Genomic DNA, 26857 nt, shown 5'->3' with positions numbered 1-26857 from the left:
AGCCTCACTTTTTCCTTACACCGCTCCCCCATGACGCTCTCCGCCCCCCCCACCCCAAAGATTACACTAGAGCGCTCACTCTGGGATGTGGCTCTCTTACAGCTCTCTGGGGGCCATTGAACCATAAGATCCTGTTAGGGAATCTAAACCTTAAAGGACAAGAGGCCAAAGTCTGTCCATCTTTTCTGCTTCAGAGGCTAAGCCCTAAGTTACTGGCAGCATCTCTCTATCAGAGAGCTGACCGCCAGGGTGCGGTTTCTGGAACTTTCCCCGAGGGCAGTCCCCGGGCCACCGGTTCCCCTCTCAGAAGCTCGCCCGCGCAGGGGGGTGGCGAACCCTGGGCGCCGCAGCCGAGCTTTGTGCCGGGCCTGGAGGTGGGGTGGGGGTCAGGGCCGGCGGGGATGTCCACACACTCTCCGGACTAGGAGGCGACCCCACAGTTGCTCTTGGGGGCCGTGCCTGCCAAGTATCGCGGGACTTGTGCGCCTCGCAGGAGCCGCGGCTCCGGGAGCAGCTGGAGCGCGCTCGGTGCGCAGCGCCCCAGCCCGGGGAGGAGCGGGAGCCGGGCGGGAGGAGGGCCGGGGTGCTGGTTACGTAAATGATCCTAGCCCAGTGACAGGCCTCCGGGTTGGGGCTGCGGGAGGGGTGGGGAGGGCCCGGCAGAGGGGGCGGGGGCCAAGTGACCAGGCGGTGGCGGCGGCGGCTCTGCCGAGGTGACAATGTGCTAGGAGCCCCGCTCCGTCTCCTGCGCCTCCTTGGCCTGGGCGCCTCCTGGCAGCGCTCTCCGAGCCTCGCGGCCAGTCGCCGCGCTATGAGGGAGCGTCTCCCGGGCTGGCCGAGGCCGGGGCCGCCTCTCTCTGCTGGCCGAGAAGTGTGAAGAGAGGCGCGGGCGGGCGCCGGGGCTGCGCGCGGCGCGGGCTCCAGGTGAGCGCGGCTCTCGGCGCAGCTGGCCACTAGCGGGATTGGATTCAGGCAGCATCCCGTGAGCGGACCGCCGAGCTCTCTCCGCGGGATCCTCAGGCACCATACCAGGTCTTAACCTTTCTCTCGTTCTCTTCTTGATGACGCTTTGGGACGGGCCCCTTTCGGACTGGGAGAGTCCGGCTTGGCGCCACAAAGTCCCGCCGTGAGTGGCAGGGCGCAGAACCCCAGCCGGGCAAAGGCAGGAGCGAGAGTGGACCTGGAGAGTCGGTCTTCCGGGACCTCGCAGCACGCCCGCCTGCGGCTGCAGGTGCGGCGGGAGGATGGAGAGGCGCGGAACTTTCTGCAGCCTCCTGCCCTCCTCTAGGCTTTTCCCGCTACCCTCTGAGGTGGGGTGTGTTGGTCCCCATCTACGACCTGGGGGCGCTCTCCCGTGCTTTAGCGTCCCTTCCTAAGCAACTTTCCCAGCTGCAAACACCTCAGGGTGCGATGTTGCCGGCGCTACTACTCTTGACACTGGGCACGCTCTGGTTCTTGGATATCTTCCTCGATAGCTCGCTCTTTCTGTCCATGCCCCAACCGGCCTCAGTCTCATAGTCTTGTGTATGCCACTGTCTCTGACTCAGTTTGTAGGTCTGTTTTTCTTTCTGGCTTTTGGTCCCCGTGCATATGCACCACCCTTGTGTCTCTTTCTCTTTCATTCTATTTGTTCCGGTCTTTCTTGAGCTGCCACTGTGTCGTTGATGTACTGTTTCTATCGTTTGTCTTTCTTGTAGTCCCCCCCCCCCCCCTTTTCTCGGTTTCTGCTCCTAGTTGCTTGTTTCCTTAGCCTCCCGATCCCTCGTCTGGGAACCCCCGATGCATAGACCTCCTTACTTTAAGCCCGCGGTTAGGCGGGACTGAAGCAGCCTTCCTGCCTCTGGGCTGCCTTGGAGCTGAATGTAAAGCTCAGGGGCCATAAAGGAGGGTGTCTCTCCAGCCTTCCCACCTGGGGTACAAGGGCGCTGCGCTCCGGGAAGCCAGTTTGCGGAGGCTTCTGGTCTACCTAGCAAAAGCTGTGTGAGAGTGGGAGCCTGTCGTGTGCCCTGTGCCTTGAACTGTGCTTGGTTGAATGTCCAGGTGGAGACTCTTCATTTCCAGCTTTACTGATAGCTAGCTACAGGAGAAGAGTCAGAGGATGGGCAAGAATAGAGTCTTTGGGATCAAGGCAAAGCAAATGTCAAAAGGTGGACACTCCCGTGAGGTAAAGGCATTGCTGATGGAGAGGAGCTCGGTCGCATCCGTTTCACCCTCAGCCTTTAGTGTCCTCTGGAGATATGCCAGCCTCGCTTACCAGAAAAGCCTAGAGATTTCTTTGCAGGATTAAGGGTACTTGACCACCCCTATGGCATTTTTGGTTTCCTTGGAGTCCCCAGCTTGCTCAAAATCTCCCTCCCTCTCTCTCTCTCTCTCTCTCTCTCTCTCTCTCTCTCTCTCTCTCTCTCTCTCTCTCACACACACACACACACACACACACACACGTATATGTCTGTGTTCATGCCCTCTAGTGTTAAAGAAACCTGCTGGTCTGAGAATATTGGAGAGTAAGGTCACACTACCAGCCTTCACTTTGGACTTCTCACCTCCAGGGGTCTTTCTCCCTTTGTCACACATGTTTTTTCCTTTTCCTCACTGACTTTTGCACCTGCGTTACTAATCTGTTCTTTCCTGACCTCTGTCAAGTCTTCCTCCGCTGCAGAATTAGATTCGTAATACCGAAACCCTCTTCTTTTGACTCCAGAGGTAGATTGGAGAATGTCCACAGTCTAAGGAAGATTTGAGAAACATGCATTTTTCCCCCTGTATTGTTTGCCACAAACCAGGATTTTTTTTTTTTTTTTTATGCACTCGATTACCTTCAACTCCACTGAGAATTTTACTGGCTGTTCCGGCATGATTAAACAAATGCTTTAAATCATTTTCTTTGTTGGCCGCTCTATTCCAGGGTGTGAGCTACTTGCTTAAGGGATCCTTCGTGTCATACCCGGTTTACAGAAAAAGAAAAGAAATCACTTTCCTAAGGACTACAGGGTGTTGCCAGAATAGATTAGTTCTGAATCAGAAAGTCTAGAGTGGGGCTGGTGCTCTGTCCCAGTGTGGGAAAGCAAAGTAGTTAATGTAAACCTATTGGTCAATGTCAAGATTCTAAGCCACCCAGCTATGCTAATGAACCTGCCCACTAGAAATCAAACCTCCCTCCACCTCTGTTTCTGTTAGTCTTCCATAGGGGAGAGGTGAGGACTAGGAGGGAGGCTGCGGGGCCAGCATATTTTGCTTCTTTCTCACTGTCCCAATGCACACTTCACCTCTCTCTGCAGCTCTCTAACTTGGCAGATACTGTGGAGAAGTTAGAGCCTCTGACTGGGTCCAAACCAACCTTCCTATCTGAAAGTAAAAGAGGATATGACATCATTTTGGGTGAATATTTTTTGGAAGGTGAAATTTTTTTTTAATATAAATAACAGATGTATCATCTTAAAAATATTTGGGGGCTATAAATTAATCTGAATCACTTACCATAAATAGTTTATAGATCCCTTAGTGCTTTAAGGTCTCTAGAAGAGGTGTGATGGTACGAGCTTATGAGGATTTGCCAGACTGACTGGAATGGCAAGGCTATCACGGTCTTCTTCTGATGCCATGCTAGTCACGATTTCAGACAGTTTACTATGGGTTTGAGCAGGGGAATGTTCAAGCAGTTGTGCTTTGAAATATTACTTGTAAATCGCTTGATACTATCTTTTATCTAATTTGTATTTTAAAATGACAAAGATAATGAAAATGGGACTTCTGACACTGGTTGAGAAGCCTTCCAATTTCTTATTGATTTACACATTTAACTGTTAAACTTATTGTGAATTCATCTCAGGCCAAACAGTTTTATCAGGCCAAAAAGCATCTCATCTTGCAAAGCTGGCTTTAACAAGTGATGGCTGCCGCAGGAGCATTCCTAGTCAGTGTTCTTATGGGACATGACTTACTTGGTACAGTGAGCTTATGAAAATATGGACATTGTAGGAAGAAGGTGAGAGTAGAAGCAATAGATGGGTTTAGTGTTTTTTTTTTTTAAATGAGCAAATGAAAGTTGTACTAAAAGAATGCAACAATTTGAAGGCAAAGTATGTGAAGTGACAACCTTGTTTCTGATAGATGACCATTGTGTGTACAGATATAGAGAGATCTAAGAGCCGTTTCTTTAGCTGGGTTTGGCTTGGTGGGTGTAATGCTCTAAGTTACAACTGTGAGAGTAGCAGAATGTTGACTGTGACTTTCAATGCATCACCTTGGGGTTGTGTGTCTATCAGTGGGAAAATGTAGATATCTTAAATCTAATGGGATCTGGCAGTATCACCAGCTCTGGGTAACCTTGTGGCTACTTATTAAAGAATTTCAACAGGGCTTTGCTTCTAAAGTGTCTTTCCACTTTTGTTATTAGAAAGAACACTATGATACAGGAAACTCCTAAATATATGCACTGAATTGATTAGGTGATGTCTTTGGTGGCCTTTTTAAAAGTAGCATATTTTCCCTAACATTATGATACACACAGACCCTCCAAACCACCAAGCATGTGTTTGTGACCATAAAATAGAGATAGTTACATTTATGCCATTATATGATTTGATAAGCCATCCTTTTAATAAATTATATAACTATAATTCTTATCTTAATGTATGGGGTTTAATTAAAATCTTGTGATATACATTTCAGAAGAGTCTAGGTTTTCATTTTGAAATTGAATGAAAAACATTTTGGTAAATGATTATCCACATTAATTTAGTGATAGCTGGCCATAAATTTGCAACATTATAAGCAGCTTTATCTGAGAGCAAAAATACAAATCAAATTGTATACATTCAAACTTGTTTCTCCTTTATTTGAATTTAGGCCCAAGTCTATGATTTTAGTATGTATAACAATATATTTAATCGGTCTTACCTTGATTGCCAGGAAACCATGACAGGTAGTTAAAAACTTCTCCATGATTCAGACAAATGTCTGTCGTAATGTTCTTAAGTTCACTTTTTATTTTTATTTCTTATGTTCTTTCTGGATTTCATAGTGTATCTTTGGAGTTGTTTATTTAAGCTCAAGTTCATTTCAGACTTAATACAGACTTTTGATGGTCCTTAAACAATGAAACTGTAAAGCCTTTTCCTTTAAGAGCCTACCCAGCATCACCCAGCTGTTGACGTGTACAGTCTTGACAAACTGTCAAGGCATCTTACTACCTGCTCTGCTATAATCACCTATCCTTTACAACACAACTAAACTCAGGTTCAAAGTATAGGCTGTTTAAAGTAGTTCCTTATTACTGGTTAATTCCCCTAAGATAGCTTAAAATGTGCTAGTAAGGGCAGAGACTATCACATACATGAGTCTATTTTTGATCATGACATGTTATTTGAGATAAGTTGTTTACATTAAAGGCTCTGATATCCTTTTATAAAAAATAATTATTTATTTTACGATGTGGGTATATGTGTGTGTTTGGGCATAGGTATGGGCACATGTGAGTGCATAGAAATGAATGCAGTGGTCCTTTTGCTGTAGTTATGTGCAAGTCAATGTCACCAAGACACTGTTTATGTTATGGGACAAAGGTGCTGGGAAGTGAACGTCAAAGAACCCATTGCCAGAATTTTGTACACTGACTTCTATGTGAGGACCACAACTCAAACTTTTGGCAGCCAGATTTCAGAAGAGGAGTCGGATCCCCTGGAACTGCAGTGACAAGTGGTTGTGAGATGCCTGATGTGGGTGCTGGGAAACAAGGCTGGGTCTTATGCAAGAGCAGTAAGTGCTCTAGCCTCCCCGCCCCAGACCTTTTCATCTCTTTACTGTTTTAAAGAAGTGATTATTGATCACATCAGTGGGAGATGTCCAAGGTATATGATACCAGGATGTTCGGCATTGTTTCCTCAGTTAGATTGCATTGCACTGCTACTACGTCTTACTTAAACTCATGTAGAACATTCAAGGAGGAGTGTGATTAATTTGTTCATCAGTATTTTCTGAACATAATACAAGAGGCAAGCAGAGGCAGTAAAGAATATAATTCTAATCCTACAGACGATATGACGGACATAGTTGTGAATGTCAGCTTTGGCTCTTGCCCTATATTAACTGCTTTGATTTCTATAAGCAACACATCTCTTTTTTGGTATTAATAAAATGGGTTTTGAACATAAGAGGGTGATTATGTAGCTTCTTGTAGATCAGAAGCACAATGAATGACTTGATTCCTTCTTAATGGCTTATCATGTAATTAGTTTCATGTAAAAAGGATGAGATTTATATGACTATCAAGAACAGAACCATTAGTTTAAAGAAAGACAAATTAAAACAACAAAAAACTACACGAAACATGTCCTTTCTAACTTACCTAAGGGGGCGGGGATTAAAGCTGGGAAATTGAACCAAGTGATGAAATGAGAGAAAATTATTGAATACATAATTTATATTCAGAATGTGGCTTTAGAATACTGCATGTTTATAGCAGCTATCTAAGGACGGACTGACTGGAACCTCATAGCAAATGTGTATAAGAGTAAGAATGGCACCCGTTTTCCTGTCTCAAACTGACATTTTCAATTAATAAAAATATAGTGTCAACTTTATGTGATCTTTTCTTTTGCACAGTAAGAATGATTTAAAATGTTCACTTATAGTATAATCATTTTATAGTGGTGGGCCCTTTAACAGTGACTGAGATGAAAGAACTGAATTTTAAAGAATAGTTCTTGAAATTGAATACATTTAACTTCATCTACTTTTTTTTCTTTTTGCATTGTACTTTACTTATCGAATTAAAAAAAACCTTAGCTAATAGATGAAAATTGATCACAGAACATTTCATTCTGTGGGTTGTTCCTGGAGAGCTTTATTAGTCTGAACCATGGTCATATTCTGTTTCCCAAGGCACCCACATACTGGAGAGCAGCATGGTGGCCATAGCTGTGATCCAGTGAGGCATGGCACTTACAGTGCCTTCCATTTCCTTTTCGGTTGTAAGCCTGTATAATAAAATGTGGACCCAGGGAGGATGCTGGCAATTGATTTGGTTTGAGGTTCCCACCCCACAGACTATAGACTAACGATGGAAATTCTCTCTCTCTCTTTTTTTTTAGTAGTTTCTTTGCTGTAGTTCATGACCAGTCACTGTCACCAAGATGATATCAGCCCATGTTCTGGGACAAGGACTCCACTGGGCAAACCCAAAAGACCATATTGTTGCCATGACTTTTTCCTCTGTCTCCCACGTAGGAGCTGGGACTGAAACTTTAGGCATTAATTTTCTTCTTTTTGACTTGTTACTGGTAAAGAATTCCCATAAAAAAGATGTTTGTATTTAATGGAAGTAATTAAGATATAGCTTATTTACCCGAAGTACTTCTGACAAACTCTTTAAATTACATTAGAATTCATTTACATTTATTAAAAAGTTGTGAAAACTGTGGTGGATTTTCTAAGTGCTTTTGTGAGGTATTCAATTGTGATTGACTATCAACACTAAGTTATAATTACTTATACTATCTAAGAATGATTCCCTTACTTTTAATGAATGTTCTGGTTTTTATATCTTTTACCCTTTGGCAGTTTATTTGCAAGTGAGAATGCACTCTGTCAGTGACCACAGATCAGGTTTTACTCTGAAGAATTTAAGCTTGGCTCTTGTTTCATTTTTAAAGCAAACATTGCTTTTATTATCTCTCAGCGTTAAATGTCTTTTTTCCCCCAGAGCTTTCCTTTTCCATTCTTTTCTTCTTCTTGGCTCTCCGTACTCCAAGTTATCTGTCTTCTATGCATGGTAACTCCTCATGTAGCTGTTCTGAGGTATAGATTGGCAATCCTCAGTGAGTTAAAATTCAAGTGAATGAAAAGCAGCTTCTGTTGGTTTAATCATCTGGTCTCTCCTTAGGTACCAAGCAGGCTTGAGAGCTCTTGCATCTGGGTCATTTAACAGGAGGCTAGGGATGCTAAATTCACATCTCATTACCTTTTTCTACTTTTAGAACTCTGTGCCTGGGCCCTGTGGTCACTTGGCATTTGACTGGCTCATAGCTCTAGAGGAATTCTGTCATTTGAGGATATGCCAATTCTAACTGACACATGGCTGGTTCTTTCATTTCTTGGTCAGATTTTCCTTTTTAAAACAATGTATGTTTCATTACCAAGTGCAGATTATTGACTTCTTGTCAGAAATTTGTTATGATAGAGATAGATCGTGAGGCACACTTTTAATTATTTATGTTCTGTAGTCCTATCTACTTAAGAGAGTAGATGCTCTTTTCCCTACTTGAAGTCCTAGAACAGACATTTTTTTTTGCCATAGATTTTTAAAAAAAGAATCTTCTTGTTGTGCCAAAGTTGAGATGAATTGTAGGTAATTGGATGGTGCAGCTGAATTAACGCACTGAATTGCTAGTTATGAGATACTTCATTTGCTGTTGCTGGCCACAATGGGCCCTTTTGTTCCTACAATACACACATTCTTATTATCTATATAAGATTCTAATTGAAGTAGAATAACATGTATGCAGCACATCAATAACTTTTGTAAAGAAAAATAACCTCCACAAATGTAAGAGACTTGCAGCCATCTCATTAAATAATTTGGAACTTTGATGTTCTTTCATTCACCCCCCCCCCTTTATCTTGAGAATGTTAATCTGTTGTCTCCATGTCCACTGAAAAGGCTAAGAATAAAACATTTTAGAAGCAAGAAGTGAGAGTAACAAGGTTGCCAAGTGTATCTTAAGATCATTGCAGATGGGCTTTCATTCTGAACAACATTGTTGCTGTTGTGCCTGCAAAGATACTCGCAAGTGTAGTAGTTTATTCTTGGAGTCTCTTCATTTTGGTATTTTAGGGATGGTTTCTTTAGGTTACCAGATGTAGTTTTTGATAGTTAAGTACTTACCCGTGAGAAGCCATGCTAGAAATCCCGTGCTTAGGCTACATGCTGTGACCTTTGAGTTGCTGACCTTTGCCAGGATGTCTAACATGGCAGAATTTGGCATGGCTCCCCACACTTACCTTAAGATGAAGATTTGAATGATCATTCAATTAATCATTGCTTTCAAGAGCTGACAGATGAAACTGTTATAAAGTGGGAAAATAAACAGCAGAGGGGTCTAGAAGCTGAGGGAGAGTGCTGTGAAGTTTCAGTGAGCTACCAAGCTGAAGATTTTTCAAGGCTCAGTAATGCCAAGAAAATGGGTTAGAAATCAGACCCTGGGCTGCAGTCACTGTACACATGCAGCTAATGAGCAGTTTTTGCCCTCTGCCTCACCAGGTCATCCACCCTTAAACAACAACTAATGAAATCTCACCAACTGTGAAGTAACAGTGAGCAATGCGGAGTGGGTGGGTCTTGGGATTATAGAGAAGTAAGGACCTATATTGTGACCCAGTAGCATTTTAGTCCCATGATCAGCTTCCAGATTACCCTAAAGGGGAGACATCTGGTCAGTCAAGCCTGCTCAAATACAGCATGACCAGCATTTTGTATTTGTCAATTTTTCTTTTTCTTTTTTTCTTTTTTTTTAGACAGAGTCTCACTCTGTAACCCAAGTTATCGTGCACTTCATCCAGGCTGTCCTCAGGCCTGCAGTGATCCTCTTGCCTCAGCTTCAAATGTCAGTGACAGGCATGGAGCAACGGCGTTAGCTCTTTCTATTATTTATAATCTACTTTACAATAATCTTTATAAAATATATTTTGATTATGTTTTCTCCTCTCCCTACTTCTTTCAGATCCTCCTTACTTCTTTCCCTGCCCTTTTATGTTCTCTCTCTCTCTTTAAAGAACAAAGAAACAAAACAAAACAAAACAACAACAAAAACAAAACAAAGGGAGGATGGAGAGTCCCCAGAGGACAGTAGGCTTGGAGACCTGCACAAACTGGGCAGATGGTAGAAGTTAAGCAGAGCTGATCACTAAGAAGGTAGATTGTAGGCCAGCAGTGAAATCCAGTATTCTTCTTTTAAAAATATTTTATTTTTATAATTTATTATTTTAAAAAATTTACTCATTTTATATCCTGATTGTAGCCCCCTCCTTCCTCTTCTCCCAGTCTCTCCCTCCCTCTTCCCCTGCAACCTCCCTCACCGAGTCCTCAGAAAGGGGCAGCCTATCTTACCCCAGCCTATCAAGTGTCATCAGGACTGCCTGCATCCTCTTCCTCTGTGGCCTGGCAAGGCCACCTAGCGTAAGGGAAGTACTCAAGGAGCAGGCCACAGAGTCCATGTCAGAAACAGCCCCTGCTTGCTCCCCGTATTAAGGGACCCACATGGAGACTGACCTGCCTATTGACTACTTCGGAGCCAGGGAGACAGATCATTTTCCTGCACTGTCCTTGGTTGGTACACCAGTTTCTCCAGGCCCCATGGCCCCAGATTTGTTGGCTCTGTTGAACTCCTTGTGGAGCTCCTGTCTGCTGTAGGTCCTTCTGTCCCCCAACTCTTCTATAATGCTCCCTGCACTCTGCCCAGAGTTTGGCTGTGAGTCTCAGCATCTGCTTTGATCCAGTGTGGAGTCTGTCAGAGGACAACTATGGTGGGCTCCCATCCTGTTCCCTCTCTACAAGTACTTAAAATATCTATTCTATATGCCTTTCTGAATGAAAATTAAGCGTCCTCCCTAGAGCCCTCCTTGTTATTTAGCTTTTTTAGGTCTGTGGATTGTAGTGTGATTATCCTGTATTATATGGTTAATATCCACTTATAAGTATGTGTGTGTCTTTCTGGGTCTGGGCTACTTCACTCAGGATGATCTTTTCTAGTTTCATCCATTTGCCTTCAAATTTCAAGATTTCCTTGTTTTTTATACCATTTTGTAAATGTGCCACAGTTTCTTTATCCCTTCTTCTATTGAGGGAGATCTAGGTTGTTTCTAGATTCTGGCTATTTCGAGTAAAGCTGTTATGAACAGAGCTGAGCAAATATCTTTGTTGTGTGGTGGAGCATCTTTTGTATATATGCCCACACATATCTGCATCGTGAGGCAGCGCTATTCCCAATTTTCTGAGAAAGTGCCAGATTGATTTCCAAAGTGGTTGTACAAGTTTGCACTCCTACCAGCAATGGAGGAGTGTTCTCCTTTCTCCACATCCTCGCCAGCATGTGCTGTCACCTGAGGTTTTTGTCTTAGCCATTCTAATAGGTATAGATGAAATTTGCATTTCCCTGATAAGGACGTTGAGCATTTCTTTAAGTGCTTCCTGTTATTCGAAGTTTCTCTGTTGAGAATTTTCTGTTTAGGTTTGAATCCCATTTTTTGAATTGGATTATTTAGTTTGATGATGTTTAATTTCTTGAGTGTTTTTTGTTTGTTTTTGTTTTTTGTTTTTATTTTGGACATTAGCCCTTTGTCAGATGTAGGGTTTGTGAAGATCTTTTCCTAGTCTGTAGGCTGTCATTTTGTTCTGTTGACAGTGCCTTTGCCTGGTGGTGTTGGGGGTGTGGCGGGGTGTGGGGATGGGGAGTTCAGCCCTCTTGGGGGTGAGATGGTGTGACTAGGATGAGAGAAAAGAGAGGGGCTACAGTCTAGCTGTAAAGTGATTAAATAGATAAATAAGTGGAAGAAAAAGTAATGAACACAAAACCCAAAAAACCAAAAAAGCAAAGCACTAAACTAGAAGTCATAATGGATACCCTCTGAAGCTGTAGGGGGAAGCTGGGGGTGGGGAAGGGAGAAGGGAGGGGAGGAGGGTGAAAATTTAAAAATGAGATACAGTTTTCTGACACAACATTTTGAGGCAAGGGAGCTCTGTAATTGCGTTGAATTTGCATTCTGTTGGCCAGGTATTGCTGCTCAGCATGCAGCTTGTCCTTAAGAATAGTTTATTTTCCCATTGAGACTGCTTTGGAGAAAACTAAATTTTTATTTGCAGCAGGTTATCAATTGGAGATAGCTTCTGAGTTAGAGACTGGAGACATGTGTCCATTTCTTTCAGCTCTAGGACCCTATCTGGTGCAGAATCATGCAGGCCTTCGGCAGTCTGCCTCAGTCTGTGAGCTCATGTGTGCATTGATCCTGTTGATTTAGAAGGCCTTGCTTTCTTGGTGTCCTCCATGCCCTCTGGCTCTTACACTGTTTTACCTGCTCTCCCGCAGGGTTCTCTGAGCCCTGAGGGAAGTGATGTGATGGAGACACCCTATTTAGGACTGAGAGCTCCCAGGTCTCTCTCTCTCTCTCTCTCTCTCTCTCTCTCTCTCTCTCTCTCTCTCTCTCTCTCTCTCTCTCTCACACACACACACACACACACACACACTCTCTCTTTCTCTGCATACTGTCTGGCTGGAGGTCTTTGTGTTTGTTCCTGTTCTTCTCTGATTATGAATGAGCACAAAAGTTGGTAATGCACACCTTTAATCCCAGCACTTGGGGAGCAGAAGTAAGCAGATCGATGTGAGTTTGAGGACAGGATAGCTAGGGCTACACGGAGAAACCCTATTTCAAAAAATCAAAACCAACCAACCAAACAAACAAACAAAAACTAACTAAATAAATCCAGTATTTTTCAAAAAGCAGTGCCAGTAGGAAGAGTATTCTTGAAGGCTATGAATACATAAAATTTGCAAGTGAATCAGAGGGTGCAGGATATCTTTCAGCACTTGTGGCGAACCTGCAACCTGAAGTTACCCAAGGAATTTCTGAAATGCACCTTTCTTCTGCATTCCAGAACTCTCTGCCTTTTTTAAAAAAATAATTTTTCTTAAAGATTTTATTTATTTATTTTATATATGAGTGCTCTATCTGCATGTACACCTGCAGGCCAGAAGAGGGCATCAGATTCCAGTGTCGATGGTTGTGTGCCGCTATGTGGTTTCTGGGAACTGAACTCAGGGCATCTGGAAGAGCAGACAGTGATCTTATCTTACCAGCACCTATAATGGGTGTATCACACCACTTGGAACTCCAGCTCTTGGGGATTTGATGCCCTCTTCTTGACTCTGAAGGCACCTGCATATGTGTGCACATACCTACAAGTAGACATTTATATCTATGCATGTGAAGTCCCAAAAAAAAAAAAAAAATAAATAAATAAATTCTTAAAATAAAAAACCCAAAATGCAACAAAAAACTTAAAACAAAAGTTCAAAACAACAACAACAACAACATCAAGTCCACAAAACAAAGCAGCAAACAAAACTCCATTTTGCTTTGGCCAACTGTTTCTGGGCATGGGGTCTGTGCTGGAGTGTGGTTGAAATACAGTGACATTTAACTGGAGAAAACTGATTTTCTGCTTGTAAGTGCAGTATCAGTTGCAAATAGCTTCTTGATTATGGGTGAGACCCAATGTCTCTTTCACTGTTGGAACCCCCCTGACTGGCTTGAACATGACAGATAACAATGATCAACAGACATTTTAGAAGTAATTAAAATATATATTAAGAGCCATCTACAGTATGAAATAATTAAAAAAAAAAGTCAAAAGAAAACTGATAAATGGCCTTGTAAGAAACTGAAACTAAGAGATTATAATTTAGATTTTTGAAACGATTCAAGAAAAATTTCATTCATATGCAAACAAGAGGATGATATAGAAATAGAACTTTTCAATTGATAGTTCTTAAAACTTCCTTGGAAAAATTTATAATTTAAAATACAAAAATTCTTTTATTTTGTTTTATTTTTTGAGGCCGGGTTTCTCTGTGTAGCCTTGGCTGTCTTGGACTAGCTTTGTAGAGCAGACTGCCCTTGAACTCACAGAGATCCACCTGTCTCTGCCTCCCTAAGTGCTGAGACTATAGGCATGTACCACCACAGGCAGCTACAGAAATTCTTTCAATAACAAAATCAACAAAAGATGGAAAAAGTAAAATGTAGCGAGTCTTTGCAGATTATGTCTTCTTAATTCAAATTCAGGTATGGAAACACGATGTAAACATCCAGTATGAATGGATTTAATTTTCAAATTTCTGAAGCAAGATATTTGCAATGCGAATACCAAAGGCTATGACAGTATTAATAAAAGCCAATGGTGAAGAAAATGGGTATTTGGAGACACTAAAAGATCAAGTCATTAGAAATTACAATTAGAGCAAAACAAAGGATACTGTTTTCAGACACAACCATTCTTACAAAGTAATTTCAGGTGAAAGCCCAGCAAAGTATAATGAAAAGAGATAAGCCTGGTGTGAGCTCAATAAAGACACCCTCGGACCACCCGGTTCTCAGTGTTTCAGTCTGGAGCAGGACTGGTATGAGGAGGGGGGCTTTTGTTGGTAGTAGGGTCTTGGACAAAAGTAGACTTTATAGAGCATTTAACATTTAAGGGATTCTTGGAATATAAATTACAAGAAAAGATGTTTGAAGTCTACAACAAAAATATGTACAAAAGACTATACACAATAAATGAAAAGTAACCATAGAATATTGATTGGCTATGAAATGATCAATAGGAATTTAGTATAAGTAATCTTTAGTGATTTTTAACTTTTGCTTGCCATTTGGCTGCATGAAAGGAAAGGTAATTAAGACTTTAGAATGGAATGGGAACATCATCCTGATAGCTCACTTACAGAGATTAGAGAGAGGTGAATGGAATGACAAAGATTACAGCTGTACAAAATGAGATCCGTCAGACAGTGTCTGTAGTTACTAAAAGAAATGTTAGGATGTAATCCATAAAAATTTAAAGACTCTGGTGCCCCATATTTGACCACCTCCACTTGGTGGGGAGGCCTGATGGCACTCAAGGAAAGAATAAGCAGGCTACCAAGATGAGACTTGATAGCCTATGACCATATAGTCTTAGAGCTAAGGGGGGGAGGGGGTGGAATAGGGTGAAAGCAGGAAGGAGGGAGGAATGGGAGAATACAAGTGATGGGATAACAATTGAGTTGTAATCTGAATATTAATAAAATTAAAATTAAAAAAAGAAGAAGAAAACTTAAAGACAACCAGTGCTCACTGTAGGATCAAAGGATGATAAAGTGAGGAGCATGCTGAAATAATTCAGATAATATTTAAAGTATTTTGGTACTTTTTTTGGAGGGGGTCAACAAAGTTGTTTGTTTGTTTTAATGTGTGTGTTGCAGAGTGTATTGCATGAAACTTCAGTGACCCTCTTTTGACTCACATGGCTTCGAAGGTGATCAGAAGATGAATTTTCTATTGTAAAGCTAATACATACTTGAAGTGATTTCACCACTGGGGAGAGATGCTGGTGGCACTGGGTAGGCAATGCACTTTATGAGGAAATGTGATTTGCCACTGGATATGTTTATAATCACTTGGTTTTCTACTATATCATTGGTCTTAAACGACGGTATTGGGTTCAAGTCCTGACAAAAGACAACTAGAGAACCCCCTAGCAAGTTTCTGAGATTTTGGATGCCAGCGTCCTCATCTTTAATATGTTAAAATACCCACTATTCCCTAATACTCTAATGTATATGTATTTTATAAGCTGCATTCACCATTTTCTCCGAGGATAAAATTAATTACAACGTTTCTAGGTATGTTTAGTTCTAAGACAAATTTACAATTATTATAATTTCTGGTTATTAGCTTGAAAATGGTTGTTACTGTTTTAACAGTAATTTGGTATTATTATTTTTTAACCTATCATAGGTTGCCTCTCAAATCAGACCCATGCATCTTCAGTCTTAATTTGTAGTAATCATTTTTCAAATAGAGTTTTTAAATAGATGTTTTTCATTATTTAAAGCTTTATTTTCATATATTTAAGAAGAATTAACTTTAATTTTAAAAAAGCAAAGCACTTCCAAGTGATTATTTAATAGATCCAGTTCACTTCTATTTCTCTGAACATTTTAAAAGTGCTAAACAATATTTTCAAACAAAATTTTGAAGTGGTTTACAGATAGTACAGCAGGAATTTTCTAGTCGCTGGAATTATTAAATTGTTCCAGCTACTCTGATTATTTGATGTCCCCACACCCTGACAGGAGAGCTGATGGGTGAGGATGGCCGTGTCAGTATTACACAGGTGTGAAGCTGTGACCATGTCAATTTGGCAGCTGCTCTTGGAATTTTCACTGTCCTTATCATTTGGGCTAATGCTTTGATTTTTGTTGCTGATCAAATCCAGTATTTTAAACATGTTATAGCCAGTCCAGATGGCTCCCACAAGAAATTCTAATCTACAGGAAGGTAGGTGTGTGTGTGTGTGTGTGTGTGTGTGTGTGTGTGTGTGTGTGTAGAATGCTTTACAGATGCAGGTGGATCATTGTGAGTTCACGGCCAGCCTGGTCTACAAAGTAAGTCCAGGACAGCCAAGGCTACACAGAGAAACCCTGTCTAAAAATACAAATAAAAAGAAAAGAAAACAAAAAACTATGAACACTTCAGCAAACACACAAGCGTATAGTTTGCATTTTAGAGTGAGATCAAATGGAAGGGGAAAATGAGTAGAGCGAATGTTTTTTTTCCCACACCTTTGAGTAAATGCTACATGAAAAATATAAGAAGAAAAATTAGCTTTATTCTAGTCCTTAGGTTGCATCCTAGTATTTTGTGCTGTAGCAAGATAAGGAGAAAAACAAATGAACCATGAGACATGTTGGGAGTCTGGCTCCTGTATACAGATGTGATTATAACCCATTGGCCTCTGTCATGTCAGATTTTGAGACAATGACTTGGAGGAGGGTAAATGATCTTTGTCCTATTATCTCATTTGGTTTGATGAATCGGGGATGTATTGAGTTTTCTATTAACAGCGAAATTCTTGGCAACTAAATAAAACCTTTCAGTGTAATGACTAATTGGTTTTAAGAAAAGCAAATCTGAAAGTCAAGCTAGGAGCAACTGTAACACAAAATTAGGGGTAAAGACTGGAGTTTAAAACTGTGGCATCTGGATTCTCACAAACACATTTGAAAAATTCTAATGACTAAGGATGACAAAGGACAGTTATGTAGTCAGCATAACATATAGACCAGGCATCATAGTTTGTATTGAGTGCTTTGTCTACTCACTCAGCACTGTGAGATGTTTATGTTCCTCTTCTTAGTGATTGCACCTGCAGGAGGGTTGAGGTGGCAGGGCGTGTAATACACTGATTACTGTGCTCTGCCGTAGTGACTGCTCTGGTAGTGCTGTTATTACAGATCCTCTGCTTCTACCTGCCTTCCCCCGTCATTTAGTGTGACAGACGACCAGTAAGTCTGAGCTGCTTAATCAATTCCTAAAATAAACTTTTAGGACCTAAAACTCATTGTGTGAAGCTGCTGCAAACTCAAGTTCTGGGTGACAATAAATAAATAGGCGTTAAAGACAGGATCGAAGCCAAGTGAAACAGGAACAGTAAAACTGTGTTAGTGAAATATTTACACATTTTATTGAGAAGAGGAAAGGATATGTGAGACAAAAAATGGGTTCACTTTGGGGTGACTGCTGTAATATTTTACACATTGTACATATGCGTGATACTGAAGTGCCCTTTGGGACAAAAGTGCATCTACCTTGAAAGTCTTATTACAAGCATCTTCACACTACTTGGGAGCTGTCAAGGTCACTGCTGACCTGTGTTAGGAGGTCCTGGTTAAAATTGTGGCGCCATCACCTCCCTTCATTTTCTGGCCATCTTTTATTGTATTGTTTTCTCCTGTGTGTTATATTTTCAGAAATTTAAAGACAAAACTTTTCATGTCTGTCTATGAAAACTTTGTTAAAACTCCAGACTTACAGTCATCTCAGTCTTTACCTCTGAATCAGGAAGATGAACCAGGTGTTTTCATTCTCCAGAGACACAGGCTTTATTTCTGGTGTGTGATGTGGGCTTGTTTGTGAATGTGCTTGTAGATGCTTAATTCTAGACTTTGTTTCTTTAATATAAAATGAAGCATAATTTGAAATAATAAATTGATATTCACTTGCCATTTAGAAATATTTGAATTCTAGTTCTCTTTCCTTATCTTAGGAAGAAAACACGTTGTTTTGATCAGGGATAGTTTGTCATTTCCTTCACAATAATTTGAGCAAATGATAATTATACGTAAATTAATAAACTGCTGGTGGGAATCTAATGATGTTTCATGCTGTTTTTGATTTATTTCAAAATCATTTCCAGAATGTTGAAATGTAGCAGAACTAATTTTTTAATATAACATAACTTTTCATTCCAAGTGAAGAAGCATATTTTGTAAACCAAATCACCAAAGAAGTTGCATCATGCTCTTTGAGTGTGTGATGTACAGGTTAATCAATGTTGTGAAATCGTCATATTCTGATTAATGAAATTATTTAAGTGACTTTTATTCTTTCTCATTGGGGTTACTGAAACTAATATTGAGCCCCTTGGTTCCATTTCCTCTGTGTTCTGGCTGCCTCCTATCCTTGAGTTCTTTGATGCCTTTCTATATTTTAAAAGCTTCTGAGAGGAAGTTTCATTGTAAGCTTCAATAACTTTGTGAAGAATTTCCACTTGAGAAATATTTAAAATCAAGTAATAATTCCTGTTTTGTCCGGACAGTTTGTGTGAGGTTAACTGTTTTCAGCCAATATTACATTAGCCCCCAGACAGACAATTGATCCATCTTCTTGTACAGCTGAACTTGCCTGCCAAAATATTACACCGCCTATAACAACTTTATATTGTGGAAAGCCTCTGAAAGTTAACTGTTGAAGTTTATTTTTGAATAGCTTTGCATTAGTTAACATTAAGTTCTTTGAAATTGGGTAACATCAGAAAAGGCCTTTGGAAGTTACTGATACCGATAGGTTCTCCACTGTTATGGCTCTAAATCAAGATAAAAAGTAGCAAGAGGCTGTGCAGTGCATCAAGGTAGAACCCCTTCCTTCCCTTCATCCCTCTCTTTCTCCATCCCTTCTTCCATTCCTCCCTACCTGCCTCTCTCCCCTCTCTTTGTCTGTCTGTCTGTCTGTCTGTCTGTCCATCTGTCCATCCGTCCGTCTGTCTGTCTGTCGCTTCATGGTCACATGTTTCTCCAAAGGGCTCCCACTGGGTCTTTCTCCTTTTGCTTCTCTCCTCTTCTCCCACTTTCCTTTCTGTCCCTCCTTTGTTCCCTTTCACTTTCCACCTCTCTTCTCTCCTAGTCTCCCTTTTTTCTATGTTCTCTTCTCTCCTCCCTCCTTTCCTCCCACCCTCCTTCTTTTCCTTCCCTCTTTCTTTTTGAGGCAGGGTGTCACTCTGTAGCTCTGGTATCCTGTAACTCTCTGTGTAGACCACACTGATCTAGCATTCAGATTCACAGATTCTCCCTTTGCCTCCTGAGTGCCAGGATTAATGGTTTGTGCCAACATGCCAGGCTCTGTGGTTCTTTGTAAGCATAGACATCCATGATTTTGTGTTCTGGAATAATTCATGATAAACTTAAAGTTTTTCTTACCAATGGCAATTCAGATATATTCTTGACTTTCAGTTTTAGTTGCCACAGAATTTGTTCTTACTGTTATCTGTCCATCTATCTATGTATCTATCTGTCTATTATCTATCTTTGAGACAAGGTTTCTTTATGGAGTCCTGGCTTCCAGGAACTCTCTACATAGACCAAGGTGACTTCAAACTCAGAAATCTGCCTGCCTCTGCCTCACAATTTCTGATGTTAAAAAATATGCCACCACACCCATGGGAATGCTCTTTATAAAAGTCTTACTATGTAAGAACATAGTTTAAGTAATACTTCTTTTGTGGTGCTCAGTTCAAACTGAAGGTTGCATATGTTCTGTATAAAAACTCTAAGGTTGAGCTCTACCCATCAAGTTTTACTCTATAATTCTGATCTTTTTTATCCATCCTCAAAACTCTCAAATAACCTTTGGTTCTTGCCTAGTGATACATCCTAAAACTTCCACTTAGGAACAATGTTTTCACTGTTGTAATTTTTTTATTTTTTTGAATACTTGCTATAAAAGTATTTTATTCCATGATTTTAATCATATTGTGTGTATTTGTCATTTTATTACAATTCTCTAAGTGCCCATGAACTTTTATTTGTTAAAGGACCTCATTTCAAAATAACCAGGGGTATAAAATTATGGACCAATAAAATGTTGCCACATTTTAATAAATAAGAGGCTGCACTTCAGTGGTGCATGAAATGGTTTCTGCTTAAGGAGTCAGTTATATCCACATTGTGCTAATAAATCTAGCAGGAGGCTTGGGGATCTACTTACTTTAGGAACTATGCAAATGCCAGATCAGGTGCTCTCAACATCTCATTAGGAGATACTCACCAAAGGGTTTTCAGCGACGAGTTCCTGCTCCTGGCAAGCAATGACTGAGGATATTTGTAGTGCAGTGCCCTCATGGGGTCCACTAAGGAAAAATACCCCCATTTCTTCGTGTGTCTGCATTTCTACTTGGCTTCTAGAAATCTCCTCTTACTGTAATGATGGTTTCCTTATGCCTGCATCTCAGGCTTATCTTCACGCCTTGTGATGAACATCATCTGTAACACAAGATACTGGGCAGAAAGGGCGGTTTCACTACAGCCAAAATGAAAAAAAAAAAATCTTTCTGCCAGAACAAATTACTAGTTTTTAATTTACATAAATGTAATGGCATATTGCTTTATTAAATTTTCAGTTTTTCTTTGTGTCTTAATTAACATTTCTATACTGTGATGCAACATCACCAAGTGTGTATCACCTCCCTTCAATTGCTACTGTGCGGAGGCTTCAAGGACGGAGAATATCTGTAACATCCAGAGTTCTCATCAAATGCAGTGCGTGGCTAATTGCTACCAAGGAAGTCATTCAGAGCACTAAATTCCTTTCTCATGCATCATGCACTGGGTATTAGGGATAAAATTCCCTCATGTTGTACCCCAATTTAAAACATTCCAATGATATTCTCTTTTCTTTTTTTTTTTCCCTTCAGGACAGGGTTTCTCTGTGTAGCCTTGACTGTCCTGGAGCTCACTCTATAGACCACACTGGCCTGGAACTCAGAGATCTGTCTACTTCTGCCTCCAACGTGCTGAGATTAGAGGGGTGCAGCACTAACACAGGTTTACATGAAATTTCATGAGGCTTTGCTCTTGTTCACATATATGCCTGGGATCCTTCTGTAGAACCTAGTGTACTTGTTAGAATCTTACTCCAACAAAGCAACCAGAGCCCGAAGGTTGATGCTGAGTCTTTTTGTGGCCTGCTTCTCATCCCTTTAAGCAGAGAAGCCCTGGAGCATGCTGTACCTCACGCTGCTTGACTGCCTTGTCTGTTAGTGCTATTAAACCTGGATAGGAAAGGGTTGTCCCTTCTCCAGTAAGTCTCAGGAGTGAGAGATGACCACTGGCACGTGTTTTCTGTCCCCTTAAATCTTGAAAAAGAATTAATCAAGGATTTGTCCTGCTAATGGACGCTCAAGAATCATTTAATGTCACTTTCCTGTTCTGTGGCAATTTAATAAATCAATTTTAACCTGGACTGAAGATCATATCTACATTTGTCTGTCTAGTGTGGCTCATGGCATCCAAAGGCAGCCGCTTGTTTTAGTGGCTTATCTAGCAAAGTGCCCTGCACAATTAAGTTGTCCTTACTATGTACATTTAATTAGATTGCACGTGCACAGCTAGGCATGTGGGCTTTCCAATGCTGTAGAGGCTACTTTAGAAAATGACATAGGCCGAAAAGATTTAGGTCAAATTTTTGTCTGGTCGTCCCAGTAGGATTAGCAAAGTCATCTCTAAGATGGGCTGTTTGAATGTCTCCCATGTGGTTGATTTTCCTCTGAAGTCCATTGTCAATTAGTCAGAGATTGTACAGTTGATGTGCTTCTTGTTAAACTTGTTGGTTGCTTTAAGTTGTAGTGTCTTTACAGTGTTTAGCCGAGCCAAAGGTACAGAAATTTTTTAAAAAGTGGTTTTTGTAAATTTCATATCATGTACACCAATCACTCATCTTTCTGTCTCTTCATATCTGCTTTCTGCTCTTGCAAATTCCCCCAAACAAGAAAACAAAACCATAATTAAAAAAAAAATCTCAATTTCACTATCGAAGCTGCAGTGTGCTATGGTGTGTCACTCAGCATGTCCTTTTCCCCAAACAGCTTTACTTGCAAATATCCATTGCAATGAGCCATTCTTTAGATTGGTTTGAGGCCCCTGGCTTCTGCTACGCTATTAATTCTGGATCCTCACCTAGAATTCTCTCAGCTATCTTGTTGTTGCTTCATGCCATGGAAGTCCTGCAGCTTTGGTTCTGCAGGAGTGGCTTCTTTATGTCCTCCAGCAGTTCATAGATGGACCACATATTGGGATGGGCCAACACAAAAGCCTGGATTTGGGCCTGGGTGGTGCCTGAGTTAGTCAGCTACCCCACCCCAGCCCCCCTGCTGCTTTGCCCCGGCAAGGGGCAGGGCTAACCCTCACACTCTCACACTCTTGGATCCAACTCTCTTTCATCCACACCACCAGGGCCAGCTCTACAGTGCTGCTCAGGCAAGGTGCAGCACTGCTCTCTTGAGTGCTACAACTAGCGAGGGGTGGGGCCAGCTCTCCCTTACTCACACTACCGGGTCCAGATCTCCTATAGTGTCCAGGTGGGAGTTGGGGCCATCTCTCCTGCTGCGGGGTGGTGCCAGCTCTCTTGAGTTCATGCCCGCAGGGGCTACTCACCCATAGCCACACCACAGCTCTACTGTGCTGCCCAGGCAAGATTCAGGGCCTACTCTTCCAAGTGCTGTAGCCAACAGGGGGCAGGGAGAACTCTCTTACTATCACGTTTTCAGAGCCAGCTCTCCCAAGCTGGCCAGGCAAATGGGTAGGAGAATAAGGTCTTGAAAGTCTACCTATGCTCAGACAAGATAGTGTTAAATCTAAACTCAGGCATTTTATGCTATTGTAAAATAAATCTATCACACACTACATTACATAGTTTTTTTTGTTTTGTTTTGTTTTGTTTTGTTTTGTATAGTTCCTACTGACAGTAAAGAAACCTCTCTGGACACAATGCTGATTATGAGAGTCTGTGTTGGCTAGTTTTTATGTCAACTTGACACAGGCAAGAGTCACTTGAGCTATGGGAATCTCAATTGAGAAAATGTTTCCGTAATATCAGGCTGTAGGGAAGCCTGTGTGGCATTTTCTTAGTCAGTGACTGATGTGGGAGGCCACATCCCATTGTGGGCTGGTGGTCCTGGATTCTGTAAGAAAACGGGTTAAGCAAGCCTTTAGGAGCAAGCCAGTAAGCAGCATTGCTTCATAGTCTATGCATTAGCTCCTGCCTCCAGACCCCTGCCTGGTCTGAGTTCCTGTCTTGGTTTCCCACTGTGGATCATGACTCAAGGTATGTAAGGCAGATAAACCATTTCCTCTTCAAATTGTTTTTGGTCATGGCGCTTCATCAATAGTAACCCTACCTAAGACATGCAACTAGCTGTTGAACCTTCAAAAAGCCCTAAAGTTTGACTTTCAACATCTGTAGCCTTTCAATCAAAACCTTTTGTAGAGAATTGTCCCCAGTGACATTTCAATTTTACAACTTCCTGGCTTTTTTTATTAGGAGCTGCTGAATTTTCTGTGTGATGTAGACACAACATGAATGTACATGTCTCATTTCTTTGTCCACACTCAATTTTGACCTCGTTATCACTCTTTTCACTTAAAATGTCAGTTGCTGTAGATAAGTCCGTGTACAGAAACTTCTTCCCTAAAGAATGACTTTATTTTCTGTCTTCTCATGGTGGTTTGTTCCCATGGCTGCAGCTACTGTACATGCTATTACGATTTTGTCCCACAGCCTCCCAATTCAGACCATGGCCTCTTTCACAGTGGGAATGCACTCTAGATTATCCCCTATGCCTCACAAAGGCCATAATATCAGTGGTCATTCAATAAATGTCTTGAAATAGTGTTAATATTGATTAAGTAGGATAAAGGGCTATGGAATGAGTCTTCCTAATATTGTCTCTCTCTTTCCCTAGAATATGATGAGAAAATAAAAAAATAATACTTGTAGTAGTTTGCAAAGACGGTTACCACAGAGTTATTATAATCATGGGTCCAGGAGGAGGCTACAAGCCATTTTGTTTCAGGTCCTATTCATGCTACACCCTATTTGGACTGTGCGGTTCAAAAGGCTCCTGTTCTAAATTTAGGTTTAAAGATGTTCAGAATGGTCTTTAGTGCTTTTAAAAAACGAACTAATATCTAAACAATCCCTACTATCTGAAAATTCAGTTTTGATTTGTAGCAATGTTGTCTTCATTGCTCTGAACATAGTTTTATTACTTGGAATCTAACTTAAATTTTTTTTTCAAATAACTAATATAATTAAGCTATTGCAATTTCATTTGGTATAATATACATTTCTCACTTTGGGATTTTAAAGCTATAACTTGATTTCTTAAATGCCATTTTCTATTTGTGTCATGTTATTATTTTACATGTGATTTAGTAATTTGATAGGTGAAGCACAATAATCATTCAATCCATGACAAACAACTTTTTAAAAAAACTTTTGCATGATTCTTTTTTCCAAGACAAGGTTGCTCTGTAGAGCCCTGGCTGTCCTGGAACTCACTGTGTAGACCAGGCTGACCTTAAACTCAGAGATCTATCTGCCTTTGCTTTCTGAGTGATGGAATTAATGGTGTATGCCACACTGCCCATTGAAAAATTTTATATACATATCTCACCTAGAAATTATCTTTGGTTCCTGATGAAAGTGGCCTAAAGTAATGAATGCTATATTATTTACATGAAAAATGAATTCTTTATATTTATTGTTCATGCTTCTAAATTGGTGTTGAAGTGTCATGAGGAATCGTGAACTCTTTTTGTCTAGGGTTCACATACTCTAAATAGGTGCTGGAGTTCTAGCCATCAGATGCTCCTTTTGGACTAGCAACATAAATAGATAATGATGAAAAATTAGATATTGGGTGTAAAAAAATATCACATTTTACTAACTTAAAAAAAAAAGTTCTACCTTGCTGCTTATGGCCTAGTTTTGTCCACTCCCACTTCCGGCGCTTTTACTCCTGGTGCTTTGCTGCATTTACAGTTGTGTGATTTTTTTTCCCCTTGAGGCATTTTACTTTTGTTTTTTGAGTTTTTAAATTGGTGTAAATTTTTGTTTTAGCATTTTATACATTTTGTAGCAGATTTGGAAAGTCATGATGGGTACAAGGAAGCAAATTAAAATTACTTATAAATCATTATATATTATTTGTGGTAATCACATGAAATTACTTTCATAACATTTATTGATTATATTTGTTAGCGTCTTTCTTTCATCTCATTGTTGAGATAGCATCTCCCTGTGTAGCCTTGAACTTCGAATCTTAGCTCACTCCTGGGTGCTGGAATTATAGATGTGTACCACCATTCTCGGACAATTTTCCAAGTTCATATGAATATATGTATGCTTATAATTATTTATATATTTTTGTTTCTCCATATTATTTAAAAGCTATTTATAGCTTTGGTATATAGTAATTTGGAATATAAGCAGCTACTAATATGTCTTGTTTTGGAATAGTACTTTATTCTTTTGTTTTTGTTATTTTGAGACAGGGTTTCTCTGTGTGGCCCTGGCTGTCCTGTCACTTTGTAGACCAGGCTGGCCTCGAACTCTCAGAGATCTGCCTGCCTCTGCCTCTCAAGTGCTGGGATTAAAGGGATGTGCCACCGCCACTGCCCAGCTGACTAGCGTTTCTTAAAAATACAATTGATTTAGTTGACTTAATTATTAGATATTCTGGCTGTATTAATGGATTTATAGTTATAAGTACTGCCAGTGACACTGCTAAATGTCTTTGAACTTGAATTTTTCCTGCAATTCTGATCAATTATTTAAAAAGTTCATAATGTGGAACAGGCTTAAATACAGATATATGCAGAGAACAGGGCATGTGTTTTTAGAGGCTATGGTAAAACTGAGTGAAGTTTGTGACACCCGCCTTATTTGAGCTTGTGTTTGTTGAGAATCGGGTGTACAGAGCAAAGTAGAATGGTGCTGCTGTTCTTTTCCATTAGATGGGGTAGGTGACAAAGAAGACTGCTGAGCAGTGTTTGGAAAGACTTCTCTGCCATTTCCGTGATCATCGCATTAAATCAAGGAAGGGAGAATTTGCCTGAGATGACATAAGAAGTTGTAAAAAATAGAACTTTGACCATTCCTAACTGGTTAAATACAGGACCGATAGTCGCCTTCAGTTAGTGCCAACCACAATGCGATACTTATGTGTGGTGTATGGATTGGGTGGGGAATCCGACACTGGCTGTTGTATTTGACAAATGGACATGGGAAGATTACACATATACATTTCCACACACCAGGTGTCCTGACTTGTTGTACTTACTATTAAACTTTTTATAGAATAAAATTTATTCAAATTTCCAATAGGAAGTATGCAAGTTTAGTCTAGGCTACGTGAAGGACAAATTCAGGGACAGAGAACAGAGAGGGAGGAAGGAAGAAGGGGCGTGAAATATCAGTGATGACTAGAAGTTATAGATTAATCAGCTCACTTTGAGATCTAGGAAAATAGAGGAATAAATCAAAGAGACAATTGATTTCCATACACTTCAAAGAGAAGAAAAAGTAGGATAACAACCAACATGACTTAAAAATAGTAAATCATACTGAGTTAATCTAATTTTATTTTCTGACACAATGACAGGACTTAAATATGAGGAGAAGCACAAAGAGTTCATATATCTTTACTCCAGTAAGGTCTGGGCTTTGTCTCACATGACATTCTCATCAACCAGTAAAGAAATGCAGCCTTTGGTAAAGGGAGGCATACTTGATGTGTGTCAGTGAAGTAGTGACCTGCTGGGGGTAACTAATTAAGCCTGAAAAAGAGTTTATTGGGAGCTTAAATAGGACATTTGTATTAATCTCCACAGTTTAATAATTTACAATATGGAATCTATGGCCTGGGAAAGTTGTAAAACATGCAGGAATTTGTAGGACTCTGAATTGAATTTTGGAAGAAAGGGAGGTT

General features: G+C 40.6%; 1 long non-coding RNA gene across 1 annotated transcript in view; it reads left to right on the top strand.

The window, feature by feature from the left end:
- Window positions 1-674: 674 nt before the first annotated feature.
- The window catches only part of LOC127207125 (uncharacterized), a 67007-nt gene continuing 40824 nt past the window's right edge, over window positions 675-26857 (top strand). The window contains exon 1 of the long non-coding RNA XR_007832903.1: window positions 675-1032. This is a non-coding gene — a long non-coding RNA (uncharacterized LOC127207125). The remainder of the gene's footprint in view (window positions 1033-26857) is intronic.

Source organism: Acomys russatus, chromosome 24 (genome assembly GCF_903995435.1).
Source record: "Acomys russatus chromosome 24, mAcoRus1.1, whole genome shotgun sequence".
NCBI classification, from domain to species: domain Eukaryota; kingdom Metazoa; phylum Chordata; class Mammalia; order Rodentia; family Muridae; genus Acomys; species Acomys russatus.
This window is presented reverse-complemented; position numbering and strand designations above follow the sequence as displayed.